The sequence below is a fragment of the Python bivittatus genome, unplaced genomic scaffold, assembly GCF_059951505.1.
Source record: "Python bivittatus isolate LINGU-HERP-01145 unplaced genomic scaffold, Pbiv_v1 ctg000020_np1212, whole genome shotgun sequence".
Classification (NCBI taxonomy): domain Eukaryota; kingdom Metazoa; phylum Chordata; class Lepidosauria; order Squamata; family Pythonidae; genus Python; species Python bivittatus.
The window spans coordinates 105,396,711-105,416,683 of record NW_028277030.1 but is presented as its reverse complement, the minus strand read 5'-3'; the positions used below and the strand labels follow the sequence as shown (position 1 = coordinate 105,416,683).

General features: G+C 35.1%; 1 protein-coding gene and 1 long non-coding RNA gene across 3 annotated transcripts in view; one reads left to right on the top strand and one right to left on the bottom strand.

Moving 5' to 3' along the window:
- LOC112540958 (uncharacterized) overlaps window positions 1–2,881 on the top strand; it is a 28,703-nt gene extending 25,822 nt beyond the window's left edge. The window contains exon 4 of the long non-coding RNA XR_003084993.2: window positions 1,516–2,881. This is a non-coding gene — a long non-coding RNA (uncharacterized LOC112540958). The remainder of the gene's footprint in view (window positions 1–1,515) is intronic.
- LCLAT1 (lysocardiolipin acyltransferase 1) overlaps window positions 1–19,973 on the bottom strand; it is a 115,543-nt gene that overhangs the window by 14,687 nt on the left and 80,883 nt on the right. The window lies entirely within an intron of this gene.

Sequence of the window (19,973 nt, the reverse complement as noted above, 5' to 3'; positions counted from 1 at the left end):
ACGAACACATTTGATGAAGAGTTAAGTAAAGTTGAAAAAGCTGCATGACAATAATTCAAAAGCACCTGTAAAACTTTTTAGAAAATCATAAAGTAGGAAACCACCATGAAGTAGTGAGTGTTCTCTTGAAGTCATACCAACCTATGGGATGTAATACACCACTGAAAGTTCATTTTTTTTACTCATTTTTCCCTGACAACCTTGATGTAGTCAGTGACAAGCATGGTGAATGATTTCACTAGGACATTTCAAACATGGAAAAGCAGTACCAAGGGAAGTGGAGTCGCAGTATGCCGGCTGATTACTGCTGGACCCTTAGGAGAGATGTTCCTGAGGTGAAATTCTACAGAAAGTCAAAGACTACTTCTTTTTATGCAACACATTTGTGCTTTTAATTAACTTTTAAATATAGGCTGTTATCAAAGTAAACTTGTGTGTCATTCAAAAACCTTGCCTAATAGAGAAAATGAAAACATCTGAATTCAGCATAAAAGATACTATAAAACTAACCAGCTTTTGTTTGTGTCACACAAAACATCTGTTGTTGTTTTTTCCCCAGTGTTTTGGGTCCTTTAGTTGACTATAGAATAATTACAAGTAAACTGAATTCTAATTTATAGAATGTGTTACAAACTTATTTACTGGAATTCAACCTGATAGATATATGGTAACTTCTGAATTCACATCCATGTGAATATACTTTCTTTTCCCAATTCCTCATAAGAATTGTTCTCAACTGGTTTATTTTTTTAGTTTCTCAAGTTGATCAAATAGACAATTGTAATATAGGTCTGACTGTAATTTTTGATGATGTTCCTGTTGGATTATAATTGCTTTAAAGGAAAAACATTCTCGCATTTCAAGATGATAATTGAATGTTACTAAGATTCACATTTTCTAAAGCAGGTGAAACAAGAATTTTGAAACAAGAAACAAGGATTTTGTTTAATATACAGACATACTATGAACTTAGTGACTAGGAAATGTTACCAACACTATAACTTATGCTTCAAGGAAAAAGAAGAAACAAAAATTGGAAATTGGAAAATGAAAATTTAGAAAGCAAAGAACTTTTAAATAATTATGGAAGACAGCTACATAGTTGTATGTAAGCATTATGTAATCTTATATGTCTGCTAAAATGGAGTTTAATTATATTTATGTATTCAATACTGAATGTTTATTGAATCATCTAAAGCAAGATTATTGGGAATGAGGGAAAAACTCAGATAAGTTATTGGCTTCTAGTCTTAAACGATTCCAATAAAGTAATATACCTACAACTACGGATTTATAAGGCAAAGTGTACAACAATTAGAATTTGACAAATCATTTTTCCATTTTTATAACTAATTTTTCACCCCGACTTCAAATGTAAATATGAAAGATCATTTGGACAAAACAGATCTCCCAGAGATAACTTGGCATTACTATTAAATTAATAGTCCAGATGGTTTTCCTATTGATTGGCTTAAGTTATTTATTGACTTTCTTGTTCCTTTGTTGTTTCCCCAGATTTTGAAAGCTGGCAAACATCCTGCAGTTACCACCAGATTTGTTAAACATGATGCTTTGTTTTGTTTGTGGCTCTGGCTCAAAGACTTCAAACTGTACTACCTTTAGTAGATCATTCTGTACAATCTGGTTTTAAAAATGTAATTTATAAATTTATTCTCAGATAAATATTAATATAAACATATCATTAACATACTTACTGGTATATGGAAAAGAATAAACATTGTCAACATGAATGTTACTCTAGAACTGATATATACTCTCAAAGGAATTCCTATGTTAATATCTGCTATGTATTTTACACAGACTGACAAGATACTTTTAAAGGGATGGATAAACTCCTAGGTTCTCCTTAACTATATTACAACTTCTGCATGAGGATGGGAGTGTCAATTTTCCTGGTTTCCAGCTCTGTCACTGAGTTTGCATTTCGACCTGCATCTCCTAATGGAAAATAAATGATCTATCACCAAAACCATTATAGGTAGAGTTAAAAAGTTATTATTTGACCCTTGGGTATCTTCACAGAGACTTGATTCCCATTTAGTTATAAATCAGTTGTTTTTCCTGCATTAAAGGCTGTGAGATGTGTGGATGATTTGGGGGAAGTAATTTAGATTCTCATGAAAAATGGATACTCTAAAATAATCTCAGCCTTAAAATTGCTGGCAAATCCTTCTTCTGAAGATATTGGGCAAAAAGTGGTATTAACACAGTAAGTCATGTTATTGGTTAAAATATTTGATGTGTTGCAAGCAGAATTTGGATTGCCTAAAATGGCAGTATATTAAATTAAAACACATTTTGATTCTACAATTTGGGCTTGACATGTTAGTTATATCTGAAAGTGCTAAATTATCACCATTGGAAATAATTTTGGTGGATCCCGAGTCTAGAGCTGGAAAATACTGCTAAGACAGATATGGGATACCTGTAAGAGCTGGAACATGTTGTTTTAATAAATCAATTGGTTAAAGTTTTGAAGAAAGTTAAATGCGTATCCTCTGATCTTAACAGGGGTTAATTCAACAAAGTATTCTTTTTTCTGTTTCCTGACACCCAAGAGGATGTTTCACAAAGGTTGGCCCTCAACCTTGGTACGCTGTGATTCTAATATGGCTTATAATGACTTATATGTTTGAAGATTGTTCTACAGTTGTACCATTTTGGCTGAATATTCATCAGGTTGTTAATACAGTGCCAGAAAAAGAAAGATGGTTTAAAGATGTGACACACTGTTGCATTATATACTTAAAATTTGGAATCTTATTACTGTGGTTTATTGCTAAAAAGATTGTTTTACTCTGAAGGAAAGACTCTGCTACATCTGATTTAAGAGCTTGGACTAAATATATGTGTTCACTCTCTACATATGAAATGGCTGTAGTGGAAGGTTCAGTCAGTATTACTCTGTGTGGTAAAGGTTTAATTTGCTGTTTAAGACCTGTGTTTTTTCATCTTACATATACCTAATTCATTACATATTTTGTTTTTTCATTATTTTTTCTCTTTATTTTGGTGTTTCTTTTCTTCTATATTTGGCAAATGTTTTCCTCTTTGTTTTGCTATTAAAGCAGTATTTTTTTTTAAACAACAACAACAACATAGTTTCATCAGGGGAACCCATTTTTAAGAGCTCAACTTTCTGCTACTTCAAATAAGTATGCTTTTGTTTGCCAGGCTTTTAAAGATTTATTGGTTTGAGCAGAATCTTGTAGATTAAGCCAGGAGCTAACAAATGAATTAATTTTAAACTGTACTGACAGTATTTATTTTATTCTTTTCTTTTAAATGGTTATTTGTTATCTACTGAGTTGTTCTGAAAATGATTCTAGGTAAAAAAGCTGTACTAAATTAAGTATACCATATAAATAAACTCTTTTGAAGTTCACAAATTGAGCTTTTTTCACAACACACACTACAGCAGCTGGGGCTGAAAGAGTCAGACATGCAAAAGACATTAACTATTTTGGAGACAGCTTTTCAAAATCCTGTCTTGGGCTGTTTTTACAAGAATAGAGAGCAATTGTTAAAAAGTGTACAGAAGAAACTCTATATGTGAGATTGCATGCAGCAGCCCTTTGGAACATGACCCAGTTTTCATCAAAATAAACCCTCAACAATTGCCATGGAATCACTCTACAGCAAAGCCATATATTAATTTACAAGAATATTTTAAAGGAATAAATGGAGACATTTGCTTGTGAAGACAAAGCTTTTGCTTTGCCAAAATATTGTACCTAAGTGATACTTCAGATTCAGTTCCATCTGCTATTCTGCAGACTGAGTGCGAGAGTTCAGCTGGTGCATCATTATGGCCCTACCTGGACCAGTAAGCCTTGGAATTGTGATTAACATCCTTATCGTTCCTGTTTTGTCTACTGTAATGTGCTCTACATGGGGATACTTTGAAGATCGGTCAGAAGTTATGGCTGGTGCAAAATGGAGTGGTCAGATTGTAGAATAAAACCTATTTTGAGATTGATACACTGGCTACCACTTGGCTTCCAGGCCCCATTCAAAGTGCTGGCTATAAAGCTGCATTTGGCATGGCACTGGGATGACTTGGGGACCACTTTGCCAAGCATGATTCTCCTAGCCTGGCTCAAATAACAAGTCCTTCAAAGTGCCTTCCTTCCTTTTCAGATAAGAGCAGTGGGGGCCAGAAGTTAGACCTTCTCAGCAGCGATTTGAACCCTGGAACACACTGGCCCCAGAGATGTATCTGGCTCCAACTCTCCTTGCATTCTGGATGGTCCTTAAAATTATTTCATTTCAGTAAGCTTGCAGCTCATAAAAGGACTGTGGACAGACACCTGATTACTTTATGTTATCATGTTTATTTTACTTTGCATTCTCTTTCTATAAATATTTTTAAATAAATAGGTAATACTGCCAGCAAACCAGTGATAATTGTTACACTTAATGAGATCTGAAAAGCTGCAGTTTGGATTACTTGTTATAAAAAACAGAAAACTCTATTTCAACAGAAGTCATAATGAGAGCTAGTTTGGTCTAGTGGTTAAGGCACCAGACTGGAAACCAGGAGACTCTGAGTTCTAGTCCTGCCTTAGGCATGAAAATCGGCTGGGTGACTTTGGGCCAGTCACTCTCTCTCAGCCCAACCCACATCACAGGGTTGTTGCTGTGGGGAAAACAGGAGGAGAAAGGAGTTATAGGTATGTTCGCTGTCTTGAGTTACATATAAAAATAATAAAGGTAGGATAAAAAAAATCTAATGTAAATTATGTGTAAAATGAGATAGGTTGTTTTCCTTCCAATAAAATCTTTAAATACTATAGTGTTGCCAGATCCTCCATCAAGAGCTAGATTTCTGAATTTAATTCAGAAATTAATTCAACCACTACAGAATACCTTTAGCTGCTCTCTGATTTTTACAACTACATTTTAGGCATCATCAACAATCCTTCCAATACTTTGTAGCTAAAACAGCTTCAAGGTTAAAGACTGAAAAGCTACATGATATATTTACAGTATTTATTAATGTGACAATGAGATTAGATGCAGTAAGACAGCAAGTGGATGTTTAATTCAGAGTTTACTGTGAATGCCATAGCTATTAACAATAGACAAACTCTAAAGAACAATGTAAATCATTCCATATCCAATGGGGTCTTATAGTCAGAGTTGCTGTGGATACATTGGGGTTCTCTGTTGCAACCAGAGTTGCTTCCTGACAAGCAAGCACTACCCATCAGAGTGGGTTCATGACTTGGGGATCATCTCCTGCTGGATCAGCAGGTGGAAGATATGACTAGAGGGCCTACACCCAGCTGCAGCTGGTGCATCAGTTGTAACCCTATTTGGGACAGGATGACCTAGTTACAATAATTCATGCCCTCCTTATCTCTGGTTGGACTTCTATAATGCACTCTATTTGGGATCCCTTTAAAAATTATTAGGAAACTACAGCTGATCCAAAATATGGTGGCCCACATACTTTATGGATCCTGTTGTTGGGAACATATAACATGTATTTTGTGGAACCTGCATTGGTTGCAGATTGGTTTCTGAGTACAATTTAAGGAGCTGGTTTTAACCTATATAGATCTTTATGGCTTGGCACCTGAGTATCTGCAAGATAGTCTACTCCAAGCAGTACTAGCCTGACTAATCAGATCCAACAGGGAGAAACTTTTAGTGATCCCCCATTTGCAGGAGCTTCGGGTGGCAAGAAGCAAGCAGGTGCTGCTTCTCAGTGGCAGTGATGACCCTGTAGAACAACTTCCTGTTGAGATCAGGCTGGTCTCCTCCTTGTTGGTGTTTTGGAACTTTTAAAGATGGAATTGTTTCAATGAACCTTCCTCTCATTTTATCACACCATATTTAACTTTAATTTTGTTTGTATGATTATGCTTGGTAGATGTGCATTTTTATGGAATTTTATACCATGGATGTTTTATTGGTTTAATATTCTATCTAAGCCAAGGGTTCTTTGTGGCAGGACAGAAATGTGAATAAATATATTACTAAAAGCTATACATGAGTGTCAGGATACGTAATTCCCTGGCAAAGAACAGATATTTAAAGTATCCTGCATTAAAAAGAAATTCAATTTGCACTACTTCTTTGGTCTTCTGGACTATATGCTATGCTCAATATATCATCTATGCTGATATGTCTTAGCACATATCAGCTTGAGAAATGGTTCAACGGATCAACTGTTTAAAAACAGTAAGATTTTCACTCAGTAAGCATAAGACTAAGGATCTCTATTCATTCCGGCCACTAGTTAATATTAATGCTGTTTCTAGTACAGTATTCAACTAAATAAACAAACAAACTAAAACATTCTAAATTCTACTTAATGGTAGAAAGAAGCTGAAGATAGAGTCTGAAATTGGTTTTGTAAACTGTGGAGGACTAATAATTTCTCTTTATGTCATAGTTCTGAAACTTTTTGTTACGTCTTGCAAATTTTTGCATCTTAGGAGGATTTGAAAGGGCAGGTAATAGAAGGCTAATATCATTCAAGAAGAATAATTTTGAAGTATTAACCAATCTTCTAATTTTTCCCCTGAATTCTTTATAATGAACTAGATGAAACTTGCCCCATGATTTTTTAATTGTCTTACTACTTTTGCAGTTTCACTGAAACTGCATCAAAATAAGTATATATTAGTAAATGAAATTTCTTTGCAGAAGGGTATGGGCACATACTCAAAGCAGCTCAGCCACATGGAAATTGGTGATCTTAACTTCACTGGGTATTTTGCCCTGGCTAACATAAGGGATGCTCTTTTAAAACTACTTAAACAATATTAGCTTCATCATGTAGCCACTATTGTTACTTCATGAATGGCTTGATTTACTAACTAGGCATAGGGCCTGATAAGCTTTATGATATGAAATGGCTGATCAGAATGCAGCTTGAATAACTTTGAAAGTGACAGGTATTTAAACTCATGAGAGAATGGATGAAGAAATGAACTTATAGCTGCTAACTGGCTGGCACTGAAATAGTTTCTGCCATACCACAATGCACAAGTGGACAAATCTTATTAAGTTCAATTAACCCAGTATTCAGGGAGCCATCTTAATCAGAAAAGGATTTAATGAAAAGTCTCAGCTTCAATAAACACTCTTTAATTATGACTAATATTTATTCACAAAGAATTTATTTCAGGATTAACCTGAGACCTGGAGGAACCCAAATATATCAATATAATAATGGAATGCCTAATAAGAGGATAATGGATTCCTAATTGTAATATATTGCTTTGTAGCACACATAATTGTTTAGTACAATTGCTTTTCAGTTGTTGCATTAGGCAATAAAAATGCAACTCCATAAAAGAAAGGATTGGAATTGGCATTACCTCTTACTGAAAATCAAGTCTTACTTGGTTAACCCAGATGCTGCTCCTTGTTTAAAAGGTACAGGTAGATCTTGGTTAACGACAGTAATTGGGAATTGCATTGCTTAGCAACAGAATCCTGGCAGTTGTTGCTGTCGTTAACCAAATCCCACTGGTCATTAGGCAAGGACCCACCCCAATCCAAGCCATTCCTGGTTTGGTCTCTCCCAGCCCCGATCCTTGGTAAGGTAAGGGACTGCCTCTTCTGTCTCCTCTTGAACTGCCCCCACCTGCCTATGTCTCCCCATCTCTGCCCTTTTGGCCCCCCATCTACCCGCTGCCCCTGAGGCTTGTCTGCTGCCACCCCGCCTGCCGCACTGCATACCACCACTGTACCAGTCGGGGCCTTCTTTTGTGCCAGTACAGCTGGGGCTTCTCTTGCATCCCACCAGGGCCTTCATTCATGACCTGCCCAGGGCTTTCTTTCTCTTCTTTAGAGATAACTGACACTTATATGCTGAATTTGGCCTGAAAAGCAACTGCATCAGCTCCAAATGTGCCACAAGTTATGTTAATTCACATTTGCATTGTTAACAGAAATTGCATCTTTGTATTTTTTTTTTTAAAGTATATTTAATCTTACATACAAAATTCAAAATGTGTACATACTGGGATGTCTGAACTCAACTGTGCATTATTATATAGCTTACTCTAATTCTTGTTAGAATTGGATCTCTCAAGCTATATTTCTATGCACTTTCCTAAGAGTAAATCTTAGTAAACTAAGTATAGTTCAGGGTTTGTCATAAAACACTTGTGTAGTGATGAAGTCAGTTCTACAAGTCTGTCTTTGTGAAATGGCTAATTGATCTCCTGGGGCTTGCTTGTTTCCATCACAGACTGGTATCAACCTCTGTTAGCAAAGCAGGTAAGTCTAAAATAGGCATGAAATGTAAGGCAGCTGAATTTAATTTCAAATTCAAAGATACTTTTACAAAAGAGCTTTATTGAGAGACCCTAGGTTAGAAAGGCCTTTAGACAGGAAAGACATATTCCTTTTGTAAGTTTCATGGAAACCTATTACAGCCAGCCTTTGATATAATTTCACTTACTTATTCCACAAATAAATCAGAATTTATGTAATTTCAAAGTGTACTTAACTAAAACAAAGCTACACAATTGAAGCCCTTTCCATAGATGTTTCTGTGTATAAATATGAAAAAGAGGACAGTATATAAGCATATCTTATATCCCATATGTTAACATCTTACTGACCATCAACATCTTGGAAGATATTATTTGTGTATGTGTTTGGTTTTTTATTCTATTTTTACTGTATTTTATATTGTTTTCTTGTATTTTAATATTTATTGCTGTTTTATTGTAAACCGCCCAGAGTCACTTTTTGTGAGATGGGTGGTATCTAAATTTGAAATATAAAAAAATAAATAAACCATCCATTATATCTATTTAACCATCACTATGCACTAAAAGACACATTCACAACTTGAGTTGTGTAAAGGACAAGTGCTTATATTTCCTAATGTATTTTTGCAGATGAAAAAGAACAGCATTTTAGGATTACCTATTTATAGTAAATGACCTTTTAGACAATATCCAAAGTGAAACAAAATTGATCAGATTCTAGGTCGGTCTTAAAAATAACCCAATTTTTAAATGTAATGTTAAAATGTCAAATGTATTTATGGTTTAAAGTATCTAAGAGTGTCCCAGATTTATTCTACCTAATCTGATTAAGTAGTAGTCTTCTATTTAAAACATTTTCCATTTTCCAAACATTTTAAATAGAGGACAACTACTTTTTAGGGAGTAGATTTGGGGGGGGGGGTAGGGATGAGAAGGGGTTGGAGTTTTTTTTGTTTAAAATCCAGATAAAGATTAAGGCCTTACACTAGAATTCCTCCGTTCCCTATGTCAAAATAAGAGTGTATCAAGCCACTCCAAGAAAAGGATCTTGGAGCCATATGTAGTACTTGAGTCTAAAACTGCCTTCATCCATTTAAGTCAAGAGGGCATCAGTGCATCAGTATAATGTTACTGTCAGTATAATGTCAGTTTGTTACTATTGACTGTTGTGTATCCTAATATATGGGACAGGATCCCAGCTCTAATTTTGATGATCAGAGGACTTAACTTTCCTTATGACAAAAGGAAGAAACAGAATATTTAAGCTAAAAAAAAGTGACTGAACGGAGCCACAGTTGTATGTAATATTGATAGCACGGAAATAGTTGACAGGAAGAAGCTTTTCTTCTTTTTCCAACATTCTAGGACCAGCATCCATCCAAATGAAACTTTACTAAAAGGAGATTTAGAACAGACAAAAGAAATATGTCTGAATTCATTACAACAAGATGTGGTTGATAGCTGCTAACTTCAATGGTTTTAAAATAGAATTGAATAAATTCATAGAAGGCAGGTCAGTCAAGGGTTATTAATCGTATACGCTTAGTGTTATTTTGGGGTCGGAGGCAACATTCCTGCAAATATTAATTGCAGAGGAACAACAGCAGAAAAGGGGTATGTTTCCATGCCTTGCTTGTGACCACCACAGAGTCATCTGTTAACCACTATGAGATATAAAATGCTAGATTAATATGGGCTTTGCCTGGTCTATCAGGCCCATTCTTATCTTTCTATAACGTGTTGGACCAGAAAACTACTGAAGTGCAAAGAACACTAGAAATTGTGAAGAGAAGGTAGTCCACAACTGCATACATGTTTTGCTTTTCCCACAATAATACTTTGGCAATGAAACAGATACAGAGTCAGGCTGAAGGCTTGCATATCCTACTGATATGGGAACAATTTTATCTACTAATTTTATGATTAGTAAAGTCAGACATATTAATTAGTCATCAGTATTATTTTTATTTATTTATACAGTTTATCGGCTGTCTTGCTTCCAAGACTACGATCTTCAAATTAGAATTATAGTAATGAACTGATTCTAATGATTCAAGTGATATTAATAATAAAATATACATACTCCTCCAATCAGACTTTTGGAATAAAAATAGTTAATATAGATTTTTAAAAAATAGTTTCTAGTTCAGTGATCCATAATCTTATTTTGTGATCACATCAAAATAATGAAAGAAAACAGATATTTTGTTAATTATTAATACATGAATGTCATTAGCTCCTTTTAAGGGGCTTCCTGTTTCAAGGATTATATATATTTGTCTAATGTCTTCAATGTCCTTTCAGAGTACTAAAAAAAGAAACAGCAAAACAAAGCAAAAACCCTGATGGCAATAAAAAGAAATATGAAGTAGTGATTTATCTAGTACAGGAGGGGGGTGGGGGAAAGTAGCAGAAAGTGTCCTGCAGCAGCACGTTTTACAAAAGGAATTAAAGCCATGAAATTAACATTTTAATGAAGCAGAGAGACCATTGACGTCAGGACTACTCACTGATTGCTGCTTCCAGGTGGCCTAATGAGATGAAAATGAAGTTTATATCCTCAGCTAGTCTTAGCCAGGCTTGTTTAGTGACTATGATTGAATTTAAATGAGAAGACACTGCTGTGTACAAACATGTCTAGGCTTGTTAGTAGCTTGCTCAAACTTAAGTATAATAAAAGCTTGAATTAAAAATACTTCAGTAAACAAAAATTGACATTAAGGCTATAGGCTTTATTTCTCCTTGTTCTTTTTTTTTTATAAATATGGAAATGAAGTAGTATGTATATGAAGTCTGCATGTGTATAAGAATGTCCCAGTCCCAACACATACATCTGGTATCTGTTTGTCCTCATAAAGCTGCTACCTTCTTACTCTAATTCAGCATGTAGAATTTTATCAGAGGTAGAAGAGATATCTTCTTGAGATTCTGAAGAACTATTGCTAGCCCAAGAAGACAATGTTAGTTAGAGAGTTTGACATCACAGGTGGGCAATTTGATCTGCAAGGCACCAAGATGCTCCCTATTTTTGTTTTCACCAGGTTCTCTCTCCCCTTCTCTCTTTGGGGGGGAAAAAAATGGCATGCTGAAAGTAAAGCATCATCTTCCAGCATTGACAAGAAAGCTTTTAGATCTCCTGAAATGGCAGAACATACGATGTGGGGTTGCTTTGTCATTTGATAAATTGTTTTATAACTGGTCATATAAATCAGTGTTTCTCAACCTTGGCCACTTTAAGATGGGTGCTGGCTAGGGAATTCTGGGAGTTGAAGTCCACCCATCTTAAAGTGGCCAAGGTTGAAAAATAATTATGTAAACCATGGTTGTCATTTGTAAAGAAGCAAACTTCTCCCAACAACCATTTTGTGACTATATTTGCTTCAGGCTCTCAAAATTCTGAACACCCCCCTCCTGTGGTAGTCAGAGCAGCATCATATAATTTTATAATCATTATAACTTTATGAACAGCATCTATGCAAGTTTAAGCCATTTACAATCTTACCTTTCCTAGCCATCCATTCAGTAAATAAAATGGTAGCTGTAGCAATGATCAAGCCAAATCGATGTCCCAGATTCAGTTCATATAAGAACATTCAAATGTAAACTCTGAGATTCCCCAAATATTCCTAAATGAACTGAAGATGACTATTAGCTAACCTTGCAGAACATATTTAAGGTGGTTAAAACAAGAATTACAATTAAAGGGCTCCAAAAAAATTATCTCCCAACAGGGTGAATAGGAATTAAAAGGGCAAATGTAGTTCAGTGTAAGATGAATGAAGATGATGATGATGATCATTATCATCATCGTAATAAAGTTTCTATGGGACTGACAGGCAAGGAACTGCAGTGGACAGCAAGAATGAACACTTCAATCCAGAGTCTGAGTATTGTGAAAAAGGCAAAATTCATATTGGGGTTCATTAGGAAAGAAAATAAAATTTAAATATCATCACAGTTTTATGGAAAACTGCAGCATAATCACGTTTGAAATAGTGACAGTTTGGCTATCATATTGTGAAAAGATCTTATAGAATGGGAAAAAAACTGTGAAAGGGAAAAAATGTTTGCAACTTTTAGCTTTCTAAAAGATAGATGCAGAAGAACATGACAAACATGCAGAAAATAATTCATGGCATAGAGAAAGTAAATAGGGACTCACTTTTCTCTCTTATAATAGCAGCACAAATATCACCCTATGCAACTATATACTGTAATGTTAAAACAGACAAAATGAAGTATTTCTTCTCAATGCATTTAGGGAAGCAATTAATTTCCACAAGATGTACTGAGAGTCCCCAGGATGAACTTAAAACAACTTTAAAAGGGGACTGGATAAATTCTCGGAAGGCAAAATTACCAAGAGCTATTTGTCATGATGGCAATACCATAGTTAGAAGTCAATTATTAGGATTACTTAATAATTCTGGTCCAAATGGTTTAAAATGACTGCCCAGAGAACAGAACATTTGATTTCTTTTAATCCTTTGTTCTAGCAAACAAGAGAATCTGTAGAAAAGCGTTTTAGAGATCATCTCCTTTAGCCTCCTAGACTAAGACAGTTTTGTTTTTCAAATGTTCTTGAGAGGTATTTAGTATTTTAAAGCCTTATCCAACGAACAAATCTTTAACTTTCATAATTTAAGCAGTTGTATAATCAGAAATTCCTTCCTATATTTTAATTCTTGCTCAAAATACTCTTTATTTTGAAATCAGTAGATTTTCTTATATTTAAAGAGTATATTTTACTGTCCTAAGCTTTTTCTATCTGAAACTAAACATAATCATAGCTTCTACCTTTCCCTATACGGATTCTGCAAGAACTACATCCATCATCTAGCAGTAGGACACTAATATTACTTCATCTCTGAATGTCATTTTCTTTTCAACCACATAAGTATTTAACACCAACCAACTCTCCCATGTTTTACTGATAAATCTTACTTGAATCTACACTAAAGTTGCTTAACATGGTTACTGAAGAAATCCATGTTTTGGATTCACACAGTACATTAAATCATAAACAAGTAAGTTGAGCTTACCTAAGACACTCACCTATTAAAAAACAAACCAAATTTAAAACTAAACAAGCTATATGCGAATGCAGAGTACTGTGTGATACTATCTTTCTGTGGTTATTGAAAAATTCTCTCAGACTAAGCTCAAATGCAAAGTTAGGGATCTCACAGAAGCCAGTTTCAAAGGAATGAAAACTATATACAAGAACCCAAGGTTAATAATAAATTGTACTGACATGTTATTAGTCATTTAGAAATGTAAAGTTTGAAGCCTATTATTTAAATTCATTGTTGAAAAAAAAAGATATTTCCCCCACCATATAATAAACAGCTGGATTCCTGGCAAGCCCTGCCTGCATTCCAAAGCCATATGGTGAATGCTAACAACGTGGAAAGTTGCAGTTAAAACCAGTTGAAGTAGTTCCAGAAATACCTTCAGTTCCTTTCTTTTTAGGATGCAATCAACCTGATTTTCTACTTATAAAATTCTCTTCTAAATTAGAAAGCTTTCAAGACCCCTATACCCAATTCTAACACCAGGAAATGTCATATAAAGTTAGATCACCAACAGGTTTTGTAGTTACTGTGAAAGTTCTCACATGATCAAAAGTAAACAACCTAATAATGCATCAGGCTATTACCGAAACAAGGATCCAATGGAAACTGTATATCCCATCCTAAAAAGAACTGCTTCAAGAGGAAAAAAAGACAGAAAAAAATTAACATTGATTATTATAAACAAAGCTTGCATTTGACGCTGTTGCTGGAATTCTTTCATAAGGGCTTCTTAGCTTTTCCAATAAAATCTACTGATCAGAAATTCCTGGATTGTCTGCCAGCTTAATTGTTTAAAGTCCAGTTTGTGGGGAAGAATTCTGCAGCCATCTGTCCTACAATGCAGAAGGCGGTACATTAGAATGCACAATTCTTCCTGACCCTGTGATCAAATATCCATTATTTAGTATAGCTACATTTTCAAATCTACTTTCTTCACTGCAGATATCAGAGTGATAAAAACTATGATTTTAAAATTATGTGATAAAACACCAAAATATCATCGTAATAGGTGCTGAAGTTTAAAAGTTTGGGAAAACAAGACATTGTTGACCCTAATCACAGCTCCATGGGGTTACAACAACTAAGACTTGTTTCTTTCTTACACATGTACACATTCATAATGTATCTGAGATACCTGGAGAAGGTCCCTCTGATATGCTGCCTTTCTTCCATCACAGGGGTAAAGGCTGTTCACATGTCTTCATGCATTGTGTCCTGTCATGCTCCCTTGAACAGAACTCAACAGTGAATCACAAACTTCATGCCTGTGTACAGCTCTTAGGCTAAGACTTGGCAGAAGTCTCACAAATACAGCTTGGCTAGTTAAAAAATATTTATTGCGAACAAGAATGAAGCCAAATTAAACAGTTGATTGCCTACTTGTCAGGCAAGACTATATCTCCCTGTTATACTCATGGATGTTCAAACATGTTGCTCTTGCTTCCCATCTTTCCCATAAATTAATATTCTTTTACCTAGAGCTTAACAGCTTTGATGTTGAGAGTTGTTTATGTTTGGCACAACTATCTCTGGACTGATGATCCTGGCTCTTGCCTTAACTCTCACATCTTCATTTAGGAAATGACCAGACCTAGCTCTATTAGAAACAGCACATTGGTTGCCTTATGTGCCCTTGACTTATGTCCTTGCTTTCAAAAGGCAGTTTATGAGTCTGGGAGGCTCCTTACTCCAAAACCATGTAAATATTTCCACTTTTGATCTGTACCAGTATTCTAATGGTAACCAGCAAAGCTGTTTGAAATATATATATATTTTTAAGGTAAGATCCCATTAACACCTGTGTATCTTTAGTCTGGAACAGGTCTACACTGTAAATAGATAGATAGATAGATAGATAGATAGATAGATAGATAGATAGATAGATAGATAGATAGATAGATAGATGTAGATGTAGATATAAAAATAAAAATAAAAATAAAAATAAAAATAAGGTATGTATCATGGTGACTAGGTCCCTGAGTTTAACAAGGTACAGCTGCACATATAACAGAGGCTTTTAGCAATCCTCTGTGGAATTCATGTGATTCAACTATTCTTTTCAGACTACCTACACTGCACTGCTGTGTGGGAGGGTTTTGCGCTAGCTTCTATCACATTTGAAACTGCCCAAATACAGAAATTGCCTGTACATAATTTACAGAGATCTCACATTGTGGGAATATTTTACCTACATTAATCCATCTCAAGAATATATAACAATGTTCAAGATAAAATTATTTTACAATTTGGGGAAGGGTATATGGATGATGTATTAAGATGAGGTATTACAGAAAAAGTGTAAAAGGGAACTCTTGCATAAACCATTTCTGCTATTCAAAAAGAACAGATCACATTCTTGATTGTTTGGCTTGGGCATACCTAGCAAGAAGTTATTTTTATAACCCTTGCTATAGAAATATGTTAAAGATTGCATTAGTGAATGCTATATTATAGTAGCCAACATTTATAATAGTTTGATACTCTTTTAGCTGTTCTAACCTATAACAGACATGTGTTTTCATAAAAAGAGAAATTTAAAGAGAAGTAATGTACATTTATGATCCCAAGAGAAGAAAGCTTATTAGTATACTTCCAGAATTTTAAATATGTGTGGTAATTAGTAAGCTTATAGCTTAGTTAAAAGAGTTAAAAATATCCTAACACATTAGGAGATTTTAAAATATGGAATAATAGCGCAGACCAGGCACTAATGAAGAATTAGTTTCTAGCACTCTTCTGTACTCAAAGTAATAAAACTGAAGATGATCATGTATAACAGCAAGTCTTCATTCCACAGATGAAATCTAGTTTTGACTTTACATTCCCTTATCTTTATGTACTCTCCTGAAGCAATATGTTTAAAGGAATCAAGTGGATAAAAAGATGTATTTTACTGTTACAGAAACAATTACAAAGTGACCTTTCCTACAAGGGCTGCAACAGCATTAATGCATATTCAATTAAGTCCTACATCTCTAATGCTTTTCCCCCCCAGTGGACTATATTACTGGCCTTTAACTAATTAGGTGACAAACTAGCAGGCCAGATGTGGTTCACAGCACTTTTGGATCTGATTCTCTCCCTTAATAGTACAACAATAAGGCTGCATTAATGTTTGTATTACTACATCTGAATTACTGATGCTTCTACTATCTCGATTCAGAAAATCCTTTCATCTTTTTTTAAAAAAACAAAAGTACAGCAGGATTAATTACAGCAATAGATTGTTGCCAGACCATCTTTGTTTACTATACATAAGTAGCTGGGAAAATAAAAACTTTGGATTCTGCTACCACAGAACTGAGTCTGGTTATATATTACACTCAATTTATGCCCTAGAATCCCACTTTAATGGAAGAAAAAAACTTTTGAACAATAATCAGAAGTGAGGACCTGGCACAGAATGAATATCCTTTAGCCCCCCCCCCTTCAGACTAGTTCATATGTTATATTTATATATCACACACTCCAGGCAAAGCCAGCCTCTGGCAATTAATAAGAGAGTTCAAATACCACCAGTTATCAACAGTTAACCCCTCTGACCATGACAGTCCTCCCAATACAGTTTAAAACACATGTAAAAGTATGAACAATCCTGCTATGGCTTAGCTTCACCATGCAATGGGCTACCTCTTCTCCAGCATCTCCTTATCTAAATAGCTATAATTGCATGAATGCAGTGTGTAGAATGGAGATGCAGCAAGGAATAGGGATTTTATTTACTTTGTTAGCTTTATATCCTGCCTTTCTTACAGGAGTTCAAGATGATGTACACAGCATTCCTTCCTATTCCCCACAACAACCACTCTGAGGTAAATTGGACTGAGAGTGAGAGACTGGGTCAGAGTCACCCAGGGAATTAAGTGATTGTGGGTGGACAAGACCACTTTGGGGGACAAAACCAGAGTTGGAACAACAACAACAACAAACCTGGAAAAAAGGAATAGCTGACTAATGGAGGAGGTAAGAAGAATTGTGATAGATGGGCATACAGAAAAAAGCTGTGGGGGCAGAAGGTGAGAAGCAACTGAGAAATGGAGACTGTTTTATTTCATTCATTCATTCATTCATTCATTCATTCATTCATTCATTCATTCATTCATTCATTCATAACACAGTATAGTAAGGAGGGGGAAAAAAGGAACTGATTCACCAAAAGTGGTTAATTTTGTTGACAGAAAACATGCTATGGATGCAATAAGGAAAAAAAAAGCTTTTAAAATAGATACAAAAAATATTAACACTGAAAGAAAAATGTTTTTCTGTTGCTAAGAGAGGGATTAAGCCCTCTTCGGTTTGTAAAACGATAAAAGGGGCTCTCACAATGATTCAGGTTGTGCAGTAAAATTCATTGAGCTTTTTCTTCAGACTCCCTTAGTGCCACCTGAGATGTGCACTGACAAAGCTGCAGGAAAGAATACAATATTAAAGCACACAGAGTCAAGATGCGGCTAAGCTGATGTCCCCATAAGAATGAAGCCTCACTTACTCACACGCACTACATGTAGGGGATAACCTTCCCAATAGTAACCTGCTAAAGTGGGAAAAAGCAAGTCCAGGAAGAACTGCAACTTGTTCCAATAAGAGACTCTGCATAGGGTTTCAGGAAGGAGTTGAAAACAACTTGTTTTATCTCCTCTCAAATAAAATAAAATCTAGCTGAGTCCCTGTTTTGGAAGGCCATGGAAGACAGCATATTTGAATGCTTCCTTATACCAAAATTGTCTTCCTTAAAGACCTAAGGCTCTGCAGTTTTCTCCTCCCTAGCTTACCAATACTTCCAATTCTGAAAACACTTCTTTGTGAAAAGGTATGCAACATATGTTTTGCACTACTTGTAATAGGAAAATGGCTTCTGAAGTTACCTGTTCAGAAGCAGTTTACCAAAAGGAGGAAAAAAGAAAAGGAAAAAAAGAAAGGACTTACATTTGGATATATGACCCATCTTCATGTTTAATCAACCCTCAAAAACTACAGAACTGATCTAGCAAGAGTTCGAGCTGCCAAACCTGCTCCACAACAATTTGCATACTTTTGGCATTATTTTGCAAAATGTGAGAATGGATCCAAGTGACATTGCCAGGCTTCTGGATGTCTTTTCCATACATGGCATTTAACAAATGCCTGCAATTATTCATCTTTACATCTATCCACTTATTATTTAGAAATTGACATATAAAAATGCCCCACCTGTCAAGGATTAAGAGTATCTACCTCAGAAGCAGTTGCCTTTAGACAGATTTTTCTAGAAATGTAAAGTAAGTCCCAACTGAATATTTTTTGCTCCCTTTACACTTTCATTTTTACCTCCTAAAATGCTGTTTCTCGAAAGTGATTTTCCAAAATGCTTTTCATAGAAATTCTGATCCCCTTCTCTCTTCTACAGATATTTCTATGCACAAACCCATTGACAAAATGTCCCTGTTGGGAGTAGTGCTTCTTGATGGTTCTGCATATAACAGACTCTTAAAGGTTTCAGACTGAAAATTTCCCACCTCTGCTTTGGACTTTCTACATACAAAGCACGTGTTCTGTCTCTGAGCCATGGGCATGTCCTTCATAAGTTATGCTCTCATTTGAGTCCCCCACAGATGTATAAATTACTGAATTATTTTTAGGTTCTCATGTTCCAAAATTTGCCATCAGTTTGCTATCATATACCTAGAACAATGGCTAAAAAATTAGATAATCTAATTAGTAACTTGTTTTCAAATGGACACTTCTAAATTCTCCCATTTACAGAAATATCCCCAAATCCATGTGACTAACATGAAACAATGTTAAATGTAAACATGTCGATTGAACTGTTTTCCCTTTGGGACTAGCACAACCTATTAAAAAGGGTCATGTATATTTCATTGCTATTCTACACAAGCTATAGTTTAAAATGGAAAGTTCTGTTGAGCTGAATGACAGCATTAAGTGGATTGGTATTTGCACTTAGTTTTCCAGTGGTTTTGCTGTATTAATAATGCAACGGAGGGCAAGCTATCCTTCAAGTGCACTAGTTAAGAAAGAGGTTTTCATTATCATTACTGTACAATGTGCATCACTCACAAGTAAGAATATATCTAGTGGTTAGAAAAAAATTGGTTGCTTTTCAGCATTTAATCATATTTATACAGTAACAAGTCTGTGGTTATTGTTAATTCCTGCTTCCACCTTTTTTTCCTTCAAGGATGCATGGATAATCTATGCTTTCTCAAATAGTTGAGGTTCAGAGCAGACTATTCTTAGTACTCTCAGGCCAAATATATTCTGAATCAGAAAATTATACTATGGGCTGCTTTTAGCTAAATATAACTTGTTTCTTGGGGGAATGTATTTTTTAGAACATAAGCGAAAACAAAATTCAAATTACAAGATACTTAAGCTGCTGACTAAGATACTTGACTGTATTTTCCATAATCCTGTGTTTTTAAAAAAAAAATTAAAAAGAGCGATTGTAAGCTGTTAACACAAGTTCAACTTCTTACAATTATTTGGATAAATTTGGTTAGTTCCAGCAAATACATTCTGCTCTGTCAGCTATGCTGAAAGCAAATCAAAGCAATGTGGTTTGCAGAAGTTGAAGATTCTTGGCAAGGATGGTGAACAGCAGAACTTGAGATTCTGCAAATGCAACATATGTATGATA